Genomic DNA, 15,360 nt, shown 5'->3' on the forward strand with positions numbered 1-15,360 from the left:
ATTTTCCTTGTAGTATAAAAAATTCCGAGTTTATGTTCTTTCTTAATTTATATGCTTGTTTTAAATAAAAATAATTTAATTTTAACTCATTCAATTGTTTGTGACATTAAAAGAGTAGCACTCCTACTTTTTGATGTTGCTTAATCATAAAATTTAATTGAATAATCATTAATTTGTTATCTTAAAAGTTCATAGTTTTTATTTATAAAAAATTGATTCAAGTATCAATCAATAACATTACAAATAACAATTCTATCTTCAATATTATTGGATTGTGAGGGTCTAATGAATAATCATTTTGCTAGCTTAAATCCTTGTGCTACATTTTTTCTTTTGATAAAAAATTAAAAAAAAAATTCTTTAAAAAAAATCAAATGTGCTCTTTTTAAAATAAATGAAAAGAATGTTTTGGTGTAAAATAAATATATATAAAATTATAAAGATTTTGTGCATTTAAATATAGGTTCCATTTTTTTAATGGACACTTTAGGGTGTCAAGACCTTTCCTAATCCACTCCCCAACCTATTTTTTGTTCAGAGACCATTATTTTTTGAGGATTTTTCAATGTTTACGTGTGTATTCTGGTCACGTAAACTTTTTCTTCCTATTCTTTAGGCTTGTCAAATAGATAGATTAAATAATTTTTTTATTAGATTACAGTGGATGGATTATTAAAAGCAATCCGTTAATCATTTATGATCTATTAAAAAGTCGGATAGTAATTATTTTGTTTATCTTTTAATTAGAATACCATTCTGTTAAACAATCAGTTAATCAATTTAGCATCTATTGAGAATACTATATATTTCTGTCAACAGTTCATAAGAAAAAATGATGCAGGTTTATCTTTTATCCTTTCCATAAGATTAATTTATCTTTTAGAATAATCTATCGTTTAGTTTATTTATTTTTAGATTAATTTATCTTTTAGTTTACTTTTTATTCGTGAACACACATATTCAAATAAATAAATAATAAACTATTCAACCTATTCTTTAAAAAGATATTATAAAAGATAAAAAATAAACTAAGAGATTAATCATCGATTATATATCCGTTGAATGAAATTCATCCAATTCATCTTATTTATAAGCCTTTCCCTTTACTTGGTCATCCTCATAACTCACAAGCCACGATGGTATTCATCTTTCCCTTCCTTTAATTATGCGATTCGTTACAATGCAAAGTATTTCTAGCTTTTCATTTTCTGATACTGCTATATATTGAAAACGGGATATTGGAAACGATTTTTGTTTTGGTTTTTCACCCATGATATTACATTATTAATGCTGTACATGATTCATATTTTATGGACAACACAAAATGATAGAATAAACATAAAAGTCATTTCTTGTTGGGTTACAAATGGGTTGGGGTTGTATATGTGTTTCTCTCATATCCTTCAGAATTCTTGTTGTTATTGCTAACAACAATTAACTTTTATTCTTCTTTTTGGACAACTATCTCTACTTTTTTGGAACAAAAAATTGCATGTGAAGTTATCGATATCAGTATTATCTAAAATAAAAAATTGAAGCATTTGTACGTCTAACGTTTTTGTGGACAGGCACCAGGAAAAGGAAAAGAAACATAGGGGGAATTGGTGGTGAGGAGACAGAGGAAAATTATAAGAAATACTAAAGATGATAGGGACAGGATCAGTGAGTTACCTATTCACGTTTTCCTCAGAATAATATTGGAATTTATGAACACAAAAGATGTTGTTCGGCTTTCTGCTTTGTCTAAAAGTTGGAAGGATTTTTGGAAACGTTTAACTACTCTCAGTTTTGATTCTTGGGAGTCAAGTATTTTCAATTGCCACAAGTTTGTGTTCGAGGTTTTGTCTGGTCGAGATGGTTAATTCCATTCCTCTACTTAATCTTGAGATCATTCTCCGCACCGACCTCGAACAACTAGATGATATATATCCTGAAATATGGCGTGTCTCACAACATCCAGCAATTGAAAATCTTTCTTTTTGTGAACCATAGATTCCATTTGGTGTTTCCCTCTTCTATTTTTTCTGTCCAACTATGACATCTCTTCGCTTTTCCCCTTCCTGAAAATATGCTGTGTTAAAGTCCTTTGGATTAATAATTCTAACCCGGATCTTGCTTACCCTATTGATGGTTACAAAATTGTGTTTTCAACTCCGAGTCTTGGTTTTCTCACTATCAACAATGTTCATCATGGTCACCAACTTCCCTCCACGTGTAATCTTTCATCTCTTGAAGTAGATATTAATGTCAGTGTTTCGCCATGTTCTCCATTCTTTAAAAGTTTGTTCCAAGTGCTTGCTAATGTTAACAAATTGACACTTTCTTGGAGGACCCTAGGATGATGCTATTTTTAATTTTTACTTTGTATGTTTTGTCTTTTTCGGTATGTGTTTGAAAGTATTTTTTTTCTCTACGATTTTAAACTTATTATCTATTCTAATAAAGTGCTGAAAGTTATATTCCTATTTCTTGCTTAAATAATTTAGTAAATATTTCTTTTATTTCCCTTTCTTTCTGATGCTCTCTTGAAAGAAACTATAGGATGTTATATATATTGTGGGGAGTGAAAAACACAAACTTTTCTTATATATTCTTTTGAACGTTTACTTAAAATTCTTAAGGTGAAGATTTTTTTAAATTGTTTAGTTTTTTATTTCATTTTATTATTAACTTATTCCTTTTTTTTTTCGGTCCAAGATTAACGTATTCCCTTATGCTCTCTTATATTAGATTATAGATTGTTACACTGTGAGTGCTCTGTTTGCTCTGTTTGTTATATATGTTGTTTTTAATTGACTTTCACGTAAGATGAAAGTTTTTAATTATAAGAAACTATTAGAGTGAAGCAGGGGAACAAAAATCTTGCATTGATATTAAGAAATACATTCTTTGGTGATGCAGAAACAATGTTGTGCCATTTGCAGAGCATTATTTGAGAAAATAGTATCAAATAACGACATAATCAATTGGTGTCGTTTGTGTGTGTAAAATACAAAAGCAAGTAGCATAGCAAGAGCAGGAGTTTGAATAAGAAATAAATGTTGAGCATGTTAAATCAACAAAACAAAATTGCAAATAATGATTTAACAATATGGCAGAAAACAAGCATGTGATCCAACACTAAGGTAGAAAATAAAAGCATATCAGTCAAATGGCAAGCCAGGACAGAAAAATATTTATTTAGTACTTTGCATAGACTAATAGTGATTAGGAAGGGAAGGTGGAATCTGGGTTTGTGGAGTAGGTCTAAATTCCTAATAATTTGCATATAATATTTCCGTTATGTATTTTTAATATTTGTTAACATGTTTGTAATCTTTTGTTTATTGCAATCAATTACTTATCTCATTTTATGCACATGTAAGTAGTAAATTTATAAAATATTTTTGTCAATTTTATAAGTTAGTTGTTTTTGAAGGAAAATGAACATTGGGGAAGTTGAAGTTTCCTTGCTGAGCTGTAGTCTTAACAAATTCCTAACAACAAACCTACAGGAATATTTCCTACCAGTTAGACGTAGAATAACCAATTGATATCCTTGGACCTTGGGAAAAATAATCTTTGAGTAACTATTCCAACATAATGCAGTGACATGTGGTTCAAGTTGAAGAAGTCAGCCCTTAATATGGCTGGACTTTGTGGATTGTCCAAAGGTTCAAGGTGAAAAAACGGAGCACCTTGAGATGGACTTGATGGAGTGGGCTATGGGTTGGGATATCATGAACTAGTACACTTGATTTTTTTTTTTTAAATGTTGAACTTTTATTGTTTACATAACAAAAATTTAATGAAAGGATTGATTATAATAGTTAAAATTTGAATTTTAATGACACCAAATTTTCATTTTAAGCAGTTCTATTGAAGAAAGGCACTTGCGGCAGTATAAATAATAAAAAGAAGTAAGTTTAATATGCAGAAGCAAGAAGCACTTATACAATTGACTTGTTTCATATATGTGTTGCATGATCATGAATTCCTCCATTATTTATGCGTTGCATGCTTGAATCTCTCTTGAAATGAGATTTCAAATATTCACTTGTTGTTGGGTAATGAAATCCAAGGTCCGATTCCCTGGTGGTATTCGAAACCTCACTTTTTCAAAATCTTAACTTGTCCAAAAGTTCATTCTAATATTCTATACCTGATTGGTTATACGGTCTTCGTCATCTCAAGTATCTGGACCTAAGGTACAGCAACTTGCATAGGACTATTTCTTATGTTCTAGGAAAATTTTCTCTTGTTGAACTTGATTTATCAATCAATCAACCTGAAGCAACCATTCGAACTTCTTTGGGTAATCTATGTAACTTAAGGGAGATTGATTTCTCATATCTCAAACTCAACAAACAGATTAATGATATTTTAGAAATTCTAGCTCCTTGTACTTCCCATGGACTCACAACACTTTCAGGAAATTTGACGGTTTGTTACCGTTCAGGGGCAAATCTTTTCCATTTTTTACCATATGGAAGTATTTTCTTAAATTATTTTTTAAAAGAGGATAAGTTGTATTAGTTGTTACTGAGTTAGAGGTCGTGATATCGATTATGATTTTTTTTTTTTTTTAACGGAAGTCATAAAATTATTTATGACTTTAATGTCATTTTTTTATCTACAACTTTAAAGTTATTATTTTTTTAAAAAATTTATGAATTCAAAGTTGTAAGTGTGACACCCTTTACCCCGACATATATATAAATAAATAAAATATATAAAAATATCGATAACCAAATTCACATAGGTAAAAGGTTCACATTCACTTCACTATTATCAATTAAAACTTATTAAAACATATTCGGCTCAAAATAAGGCCGTCAAAATTTACAAAAATATTTTTGTTAAATCAGTGAGATAAAATAAAGTAGACTAACATCATGCAATTAATATAAAACTTATGTCCCACAGTCACATCCTATCAGAGCATTGTGTCCCGACGTCCTTCAGCACAAGGTTTCTTAAATCACTTCACCTAGCCATCTGCTCCCCCGTATATAAGGTTAAAGATCATCATAGGATCCAAACACAAACAACACACAAGAAGTGAGTTATCACATTCCTAACTAATAGAGAAAAATAAAACAACATATAGATATAAATATTATATAACAAAATACAATTTACTTGAGCATAACTCACGTTATTTCACCACACGTCTCATTCGTTTTCACAACATTTGCATACTCAATAGTCAAAAACACAATATCATCAAATCAATCAATATAGAACAATACACAAGCATTATACAGCAGATATACTAAGACTCAATCTTATATGCAATGTAGTACCATGTCAGTGAAAAATCTCGTCGCCCTTAAAGGGTCTTAACATTAACTCATCGCCCTTAAAGGCTCTTAACATTAACTCATTGCTCTTAAATGGTCTTATAGTCGTGTGATTGTACAATCTATAGTTTACAACTTAAATGCACACAACATCTCAATCATGTGCATACTCAGTTTATCACATACACTCAATCTCAATTACAATGTTATAATATCAAAATAGCATGTTGTCACACCTCCTGAATCATATTCACTTTACCTATGAACTATGCAATACTTGACATGGACTATGTGAAGTGTCCTAAGGTTCAAGATGAAAAAATGGAGAACCTTGACATGGACTTCATGGAGTAGTCTATGGTTCAAGTTGGAAAAGTGGGGACCTTGATATGGATTTTGTGGAGTGGCCAGCCGTTTGTCTAGGAGAAAATTTTGTTTTTCATTTCTTTTATTTTGAATGATAAAAAATTGATAGTTTAAAATTAATTATGAGTTCAAATTGCAAGTAATAGAATATTTGAATTTTATAATGCAAGACTTTTTCTTATTTACTTAACACAGGTGTAACAAAAGGATTTGATGTAAGCTACTCAAATATTAAAAGAATTATTAATATTTTCGTAAGATAAATTTTTCATTGATTTAAGAAATTATATATGGTAAACTAAAATAAAAAATATTCATTATTTTAGTATTTGGCACAAGAATAAATTATATTTCTTTGTAGATTGTTTAAGTTATTGTATGAATTTGTTTTTTTTTTTTAGAATATTAAATTGAACATGAGTATTTTTATGATTGTTTAAATTTGGCACTTGCAATTATTTAAAAAGTAAAATGGAAATTAAAATTATGTTTCTCCTCTTATTTACATTGATATCTTGTAAAAAATACAAAATACGATACTGGTTTTTTTGAGAAAAAAAAGTTAATATTCTTTTTCACACTTCTTTTTATATAACTAATTAATTTTTATATGATAAAGAAAATAATATTCAGGTTTGAATACAATTAGAAATACATGACACGACAATCTTTCCAATTGATGACAATTAAATTTAGTCTTTTTTTCATATATAAGAGAATATTATTTTGTGAATTGAAAAATTGATCAAAATTAAATAGCTAGATTGTAACAAGAGAATCTTTTTTTTTATATAGATTTTTGAACTGAAATAGTCTTTAAAGTACACCATTTTCCTATAATTGATTTATTCATCAATTATATATTTTTTTTCTTGCTTGACGTAACTTGCAACATTTGTTGTGAATGACAAGGAACTTGATAGGAAGATAGTGCAGTGACCTACGGTTAAAGTTGAAGAAGTCAGACCATAACATGGATGGACTTTGTGGAGTGTCCAAAGGGTTCAAGATGAACAAATGGAAAACCTCTAGATGGACTTATGGGGTGGGCTATATATGTTTAATTTAGAAGACAATTTTCTTTTACATTATTTTTAGTTTGAATATTGAAAATTTAATAATTTAATATTAACTATGGCTTGGGATATCATGAAATAGAAGACTTGATTTTTTTTTTTTAAAAATTGGACTTTTATTGTTTACGTAACAAAAGTTTAACGAAAGGATTGATTAAATAATAGTTAAAATATGAAGTTTAATGACACAAAATTTTCATTTAAGCAGTTCTATAGGGTAAATTAAAATAAAATGATTCTTATTTATTTTTGTAAAAAAACCTGTACCAAAAAGAATGTTTCTTATTTTAGTATTCAGCACAAGAATAAATCATATTTCTCTGTTATTAATTTTGATTTCTTTTATGAATTTAGTGTACATAGGAATTTTAAAAAAGGAGATAGATACAGTAAATGCATAATTTTTCGTATTCTAAGAATTAATTCGGGAGAATTGGATAATTAAGTCGATAATTTTAAAAAGCCAGCTTAAAAAAAGAAGTGAATTACAATGTTAAAAAAATATTTTAGTATTTGGCACAATAATAAAAAAAGGAAAAAAAATAATGAAAGTGAAGAAAAAAATAGGCTTAAAATATAATTGTTGTCTTTTTTTTAATATGTTATTTTATTTTTTTATTTTTTAATTTAAATATTTTATCTCTTATTTTTTTAAAATCTTGTAATTTTAGTCTTTTTATTTTTTAATTGAGATATTTTTAAAAATATATGTCATTTTAGTCCATTTGATCAAATTCTTGTTTTTTAATTAGGATATTTTGTCCTTTAAAAGTTAGAGACAATAATATCGCTGGACTTTGTGGAGTGTCCAAAGGTTCAAGATGAAAAAATGAAAAACCTTGAGACGGCCATGGTTTGTTTAGAAGATAATTTTCTTTTACATTATTTTTAGTTTGGATATTAAAATTTTAATAATTTAATATTAATTATGGGTTGGGATATCATGAAATAGAAGACTTGAATTTTTTTTAATAAAATGTTGGACTTTTATTGTTTAATTAACAAAATTTTACGAAAGGATTGATCAAATAATAGTTAAAGTCAATAATTAAAAAAGGAGATAGATAAAGTAAATTCAAAATTATTTCCTATTCTAAGAATTAAGTCGGAAGAATTGGATAATAAAGTCAATAATTAAAAAAAGGCAACGTAAAAAAAGAAAAAAGAAAAGAAAGACGCTTGCATCAGTATAAATAATAGAAAGAAGTAAGTTTAATAAGCAGAAGCAAGAAGCACTTATACAATTAAGCTGTTTGATATATCCTTGTGTGATCATGAATTCATCCTCCATTTATATTCTTGTCTTTGTCCAGCTTTGGTTGTTGAGCTTACCATGCAGAGAGAGTGTGTGCATCCCAAGTGAGCGTGAGACACTTTTGAAGTTTAAGAATAATCTCAATGATCCTTCAAATAGGCTTTGGTCTTGGAATCATAATAATACCAACTGTTGCCACTGGTATGGAGTCCTCTGCCACAACGTCACTTCCCATCTTCTTCAGCTTCACCTCAACACTACGTTTTCTGCTGCTTTCTATGATGGCTACTATCACTTCGATGAGGAAGCTTATGAGAAATCCCAGTTTGGTGGAGAGATAAGTCCTTGTTTGGCTGATTTAAAGCATTTGAATCACTTGAACTTGAGCGGCAATTATTTCCTTGGAGCAGGTATGGCAATTCCTTCTTTCCTTGGGACAATGACTTCCTTGACTCACCTCGACCTCTCTCTTACTGGATTCATGGGGAAGATTCCATCTCAGATAGGGAATCTCTCCAATTTGGTCTATCTTGACCTCGGAGGTTATTCTGTCGAGCCTATGTTAGCTGAAAATGTAGAATGGGTATCAAGTATGTGGAAGCTTGAATATCTTCATTTGAGTTATGCAAACCTATCCAAAGCATTTCATTGGCTACACACTCTCCAATCTCTTCCTTCTTTGACCCACCTAGATTTGTCAGGATGCACACTCCCTCACTATAATGAACCATCCTTGCTCAACTTCTCATCTCTGCAAACTCTCCATCTTTCCTTCACTAGTTTTTCCCCTGCCATTTCTTTTGTCCCCAAGTGGATATTCAAATTGAAAAAACTTGTTTCTCTTCAATTATGGGGTAATGAAATCCAAGGTCCGATTCCTGGCGGTATTCGAAACCTCACACTTCTTCAAAATCTTGACTTGTCTGGAAATTCATTCTCATCTTCTATACCTGATTGCTTATATGGTCTTCATCGTCTCAAGTTCCTCAACCTAAGGGACAACCACTTGCATGGGACTATTTCTGATGCCCTGGGAAATTTGACTTCTCTTGTTGAACTTGATTTATCAGGTAATCAACTTGAAGGAAACATTCCAACTTCTGTGGGTAATCTCTGCAACTTAAGGGACATTGATTTCTCAAATCTCAAACTCAACCAACAGGTTAATGAACTTTTAGAAATTCTTGCTCCTTGTATTTCCCATGGACTCACAAGACTTGCAGTTCAGAGTTCACGACTTTCAGGCCATCTGACAGATCATATTGGGGCATTTAAAAATATTGACACGTTACTTTTTTCCAACAACTCAATTGGTGGTGCTCTTCCTAGATCATTTGGAAAACTTTCATAATTAAGATATCTTGATCTGTCTACTAATAAATTCAGTGGAAATCCATTTGAAAGTCTTGGATCACTCTGTAAATTGTCATCTCTTTATATTGGTGGCAATCTTTTTCAAACTGTTGTCAAGGAAGATGATCTTGCAAATCTTACAAGCTTGATGGAGATTCATGCATCAGGGAACAATTTCACTTTAAAAGTGGGTCCCAATTGGCTTCCTAATTTTCAGCTTTTCCATTTGGATGTGAGATCATGGCAGTTAGGTCCCAGCTTTCCATCGTGGATTAAGTCACAAAACAAACTTGAATATTTAGACATGTCTAACGCAGGGATTATTGATTCTATTCCCACACAGATGTGGGAAGCACTTCCTCAGGTTTTGTATTTAAACCTCTCTCATAATCACATCCATGGTGAGAGTGGGACTACATTAAAGAATCCAATATCTATCCCCGTTATTGATCTAAGCTCAAATCACTTGTGTGGTAAATTACCCTATCTTTCAAGTGATGTGTCTCAGTTAGATCTTTCAAGCAATTCATTCTCTGAATCCATGAATGACTTTTTATGCAATGATCAGGACGAGCCAATGCAATTACAATTTCTGAATCTTGCATCAAATAATTTGTCAGGAGAGATACCTGATTGCTGGATGAATTGGACATTTCTTGTGAATGTAAATTTACAAAGCAACCATTTTGTTGGGAACTTACCCCAATCCATGGGTTCCTTGGCAGAGCTGCAGTCTTTACAAATTCGTAACAACACACTCTCAGGAATATTTCCAACCAGTTTGAAGAAGAATAACCAATTGATATCCTTGGACCTTGGGGAAAATAATCTTTCAGGATGTATTCCAACATGGGTTGGAGAAAAGCTCTTAAAAGTGAAAATCCTTCGCCTTCGATCAAACAGTTTTGCCGGCCACATTCCAAATGAAATATGTCAGATGAGTCATCTTCAGGTTTTAGACCTTGCAGAAAACAATCTGTCTGGCAATATACCGAGCTGTTTTTGTAACTTGAGTGCCATGACACTAAAGAACCAAAGTACAGATCCTTCTATCTATTCTGAAGCACAATATGTTGGTAGCTCTTACTCTTCCATCTATAGTATGGTTAGTGTGCTACTATGGCTGAAAGGAAGAGGAGATGAGTATAGAAACATTCTGGGTTTGGTAACAAGCATTGATCTGTCAAGTAACAAATTATTAGGAGAAATACCTAGAAAAATCACAAATCTAAATGGATTGAACTTTTTGAACTTGTCCCACAACCAATTGATTGGTCATATTCCACAAGGCATTGGTAATATGGGATCATTACAATCCATTGATTTTTCTAGGAATCAACTTTCTGGTGAAATCCCTCCAACCATTTCAAAATTGAGCTTTTTGAGCATGCTAGACGTGTCTTATAATCATTTGAAGGGAAAAATTCCAACAGGAACTCAATTGCAAACCTTTGATGCCTCCAGCTTTATTGGCAACAATTTATGTGGTCTACCACTGCCCATAAACTGCAGCTCCAATGGGAAAACTCATAGTTATGAAGGAAGTGATGGGCATGGAGTGAATTGGTTTTTTGTTAGTGCGACAATTGGATTTGTTGTGGGATTCTGGATAGTGATTGCTCCTTTACTGATTTGTAGATCATGGAGGTATGCCTATTTTCATTTCCTTGATCATGTGTGGTTCAAACTTCAATCTTTTCGCTCAGGTAGTATCACTGTTTAGTGTTGCTTAGAATACTCCGATGTTTTATCATTGTATTGGCAGGTTGATCAATTTATGTCAACAAATAAATTTAAACAAACTAATCCATTATATTTCAATTTTCAGTAATGTTATATTTAATGGATAAGAGTTGTACCGTGGGAATTGTTGTCATTGCATCTACATACACAAGTGTATCTATTTTTTTTTAAGTTATGTTTCTTTGAAATTTATTCATATGTTTGAATCTCTCTTGAAATGAGATTTCAAATATTCCCTTGTTGTTGGGTAATGAAATCCAAGGTCGATCCGATTCCCTGGTGGTATTCGAAACCTCACACTTCTTTAAAATCTTGACTTGTCTAAAAATTCATTCTCATATTCTATACTTGATTGGTTATACGGTCTTCATCGTCTCAAGTATTTGGACCTAAGGTACAGCAATTTGCATAGGACTATTTATGATGTCTGGGGAAATTTGACTTCTCCTGTTGAACTTGATTTATCAATTAATCAATCTGAAGCAACCATTCGAACTTCTTGGGGTAATCTCAGCAACTTGGGAACTTGGGGGAGATTGATTTCTTATATCTCAAACTCAACCAACAGGTTAATGATATTTTAGAAATTCTAGCTCTTTGTATTTCTCATGGATTCACAACACTTGCAGTTTCGAGTTCACAACTTTCAGTCAATTTGACTGCTTTTTACCATTCAGGGATATTTTTCAAATTATTTTCCATAAAATGACTCTTTTTAATAAAAAAAGTCTTATCAGGTGCTACTATATGAGTTAGAAGTCATAAAATGACTCTTTTTAATCGAAGTCATAAAATTATTTATAATTTTAATGTAATTTTTTTTATTTGGAACTTCAAAGTCGTTAATTTTTTTTTATTTTACAACTAGTCTTTTTTTAATTTTTTTAACTTAAGACTTTAAAATTGTAAGTTTAATTTTTTTTATTTTTATGACTTTTGAAATTGTGTTTCGTTTTTTTTTTACGTTTAAATTTTTTAATTTTAGAATTTTTTACTTACTTGTATTTTATTTTTTATTTTTTTCAAAAATTATAAAAAAATTATTTATTTAATTATTAAGTAAATATTTTATTTATTCATTTAAAAAATAAAATTCTATAACATTATTTAAAATTTATCTAAATTTTAAATATGTAAAATATATTAAATAAAATAATATTAAAAAACATAATATATTTTAAATAAAAAATATTAAAAAATATATAATATATTTAATAAAACCATAAAAAATATAATACAAATCAAATAAAACTAATAGTATGAAAATTTTCCATTTTAATTATTTTTTATTTATCACATTTGGTTTATTTAAAATTTAGATAATCTTTTAATAATGTCATTGAATTTTTTTTAAAATGAATAAATAAAATATTTATTTAATAATTAAATAAATAAAATTAATAACATTTTAAAAAAATGTAACAAAATAAAAAATAAAATACAAGAAATTAAAAAATTAAAAAATTCTAAAATTAAAAAGTTTAAACTTAAAAAATAACCAAAATGACTACAAAGTCGTAAAAAGAAAAATAAAATAAAAAAACAAAACTTATCACTTTGATATCATAATAAAAAAAACTATTGACTTTGAAGTCGTAAAAAAAACACAAATATTGTAATCCATTACCGGCTTCAAAATTTGAATTCAAATTTCTAAAGGATGTTACAAAACGTTTAAACATGGTAATCGATTACAAGCCTTGTGTAATCGATTATAGGCTTTAAAATTAAATTCAAATTTTATAAGAGCATTTTAGAAATTAATTTGATCACGGGTAATCGATTACATCCCCTGATAATTGATTACCAGAGAGTAAATATTACTTTTATGATTATGTATGTTTCTCTTAGTCTTAAGACTTGATTACCAGAGAGTAAATATCTTGGAAGAAGTGTTTTGAGAAACAAACGAAATTATGATTATGTATGTTTCTCTTAGTCTTAAGACTTGATTCCAAGATGAATCGCAGTTATTTGTTTGCTTATTTTGGGCATGCTTGCATATTTTTCTATTATGTTTTTTTTTTCATTTTGTAAGAGCTGTTTCAAAAATAGTGGAGTATTTATTTTCTAGTAGTTTTAGACTTCAGTCCAAGATGAGTTACAGTTTTTTTTTTTTTTACTTTATTTTGGGTATGCTAGTTTTTGCTGAAGCAAAGTGCCACATTAATTTTGAATTTGTGGTTTGCATGGGTCGAAGATTTATCTATGAATTATGAGGCAGGAAGGGCATAAGTGGAACAAGTTAACCAAGGTGCAGCAGGTGAAAGAAGGCTGCAGGAGTCATCTAATTGAAGAAGGGCTTTGAAGGAGTCTTTGCTTTGGGTGATTGTGTAGATTTTCTTAAAAGCTGTTTCTATATCTGTTTCTATATTTGTGTTTTTTTTAATGTTTATGTAAATATCCAATTTTTTCCGGGTTTAGTTTTATCTTTTAAATAAAAATATTTAAAATATTTTTGAGAAAAAGAAAAGAAAAATTATATATAGAAGATTTGACAGTTACAAGAAGACTTGGCATCAGAAAACTGGAGTAATGGTGATTCAATTGAGAAAAAAATAAAATATTACTAAAAGATAAGGTCATTTAAAATATTTTTGAGAAAAAGAAAAAAGAAAAATTATAGAAGATTCTTTTAAATAAAAATATTTAAAATATTTTTGAGAAAAAAAAAGAAAAATCATAGAAGATGTGACAGTTACAAAATTGATATTCAGAAAACTGGAGTAATGGTGATTCAATTGAGCAAAAAAATAAAATATTAGTAAAAGATAACGTCATCGAAGTTGTAAGTCTAAAAACAATGGTATAATGGAATCCTAAGTTGTTCTTGGATTATAAAAGAAGAGACGCACTAGCATACAAGGAGGGGGACGGAGAAAAAAGGAGAATTATGTGAAGACCCATAGAAAGATTTTTTTCGCAATTCTTTCAAAAGATGATTATGATGCTATAAGATCAGGTCCTTGTTCTTTTTTCTCTATAAGATCAGGTTTGTTCTTTTTTTTCTTTTCTCGTTCATTTCTTGTTATGTTTGGTTTTTTGATTTAATTTTTGGTTTCATGAATTCGTGTATGTATGCTATCCAAATGTTTATTTTCTGAATAAAATAAGTATATATATTTTGACCACATGTTTACCTTCATATTATGGGTTAAAAAGCATCATTTTTTATTACTTATTGGTCCCCCGATAAATATTTATTTTTTATGTTTGGTCTCTAATAAATTTTTTTGAAACCGGATTCCTAATATTTGAAATTTTGTCTCTTATATTTGTTGTTAGTCCCAAATTATTATCTACCTATGTGGTTGTTTGACCATGATGTATGTCACGTGTGGTGTCACTTGTTTGATTTGGATTACACGTGAGAAAAAAATTTTAAAAATAAAAATAAAAACTATGTCGTATTGTCCCCTTCTTCTTTCTCCTTTCTGTCTCCATCACCCTTCATCTTCCTTATATCTCACCATTGTGCCACGGATGGTGTTTCATTTTCTCCCCCAGTGGATGGACTAAAGGAAAACAAGCTAGATGAAAGAATAGATATAAATCAACAAAATCTTAACAACAAAACATCAAACCACAAAATGAGAAAAGAAAAATTGTTTGGTGGGCTTCACTAAGGTTCACGGCTGGATTGGTAGTTGGACTTCATGTGGGGTTTCACAATGAGGTTTGCCATGAGTTGGGGCTCATTGAGTTTGGCAGTGACAGTGGAGATCACAGTCTTTGGGTTTTATGATGGGATTGTGCACGCGCGGTTGAGATCACAGTTGGGCTCCTACCAATATTTCTACCCTATGAATAAAGATAAAGAAATTTCTACACTATGAATATTTGGAATTAATTAAGATTAGCTAATTCAATCTAAATAACAATATGCAAAAAGATAAAGAAATTAAGAGAAGAAATAAAAATAAGAAACTTAAGGAAGGAAATAAAAGAAAAAATTAAGGGAATTTTTGTTTGAGAATTTTAACAAACACTCCTGTATGCAAAGTAAATTGAGATTAAATCAATGAAAAAATTGTCTAGGTTTAATTTTATTGGAGTTCCTATAAAGTAATCACTACACATTTATATTTAATAAATGTTATATCATCACTAATCTACCATATTATCTTAACTTTAATTCATTAAGTGAAGAAACCTAAATCTCTTGATTAAACTATCGATTCCTTGGATTGGCATAACCAAAGGATTTGCATTAAGACAAAGTGTTTATTAATGTTCTATTATCCCTAGACATAAAAATTATTGGATGTTCTCTCTAATTCGCTAC

This window comes from Glycine max, chromosome 16 (assembly GCF_000004515.6).
Source record: "Glycine max cultivar Williams 82 chromosome 16, Glycine_max_v4.0, whole genome shotgun sequence".
NCBI lineage: Eukaryota > Viridiplantae > Streptophyta > Magnoliopsida > Fabales > Fabaceae > Glycine > Glycine max.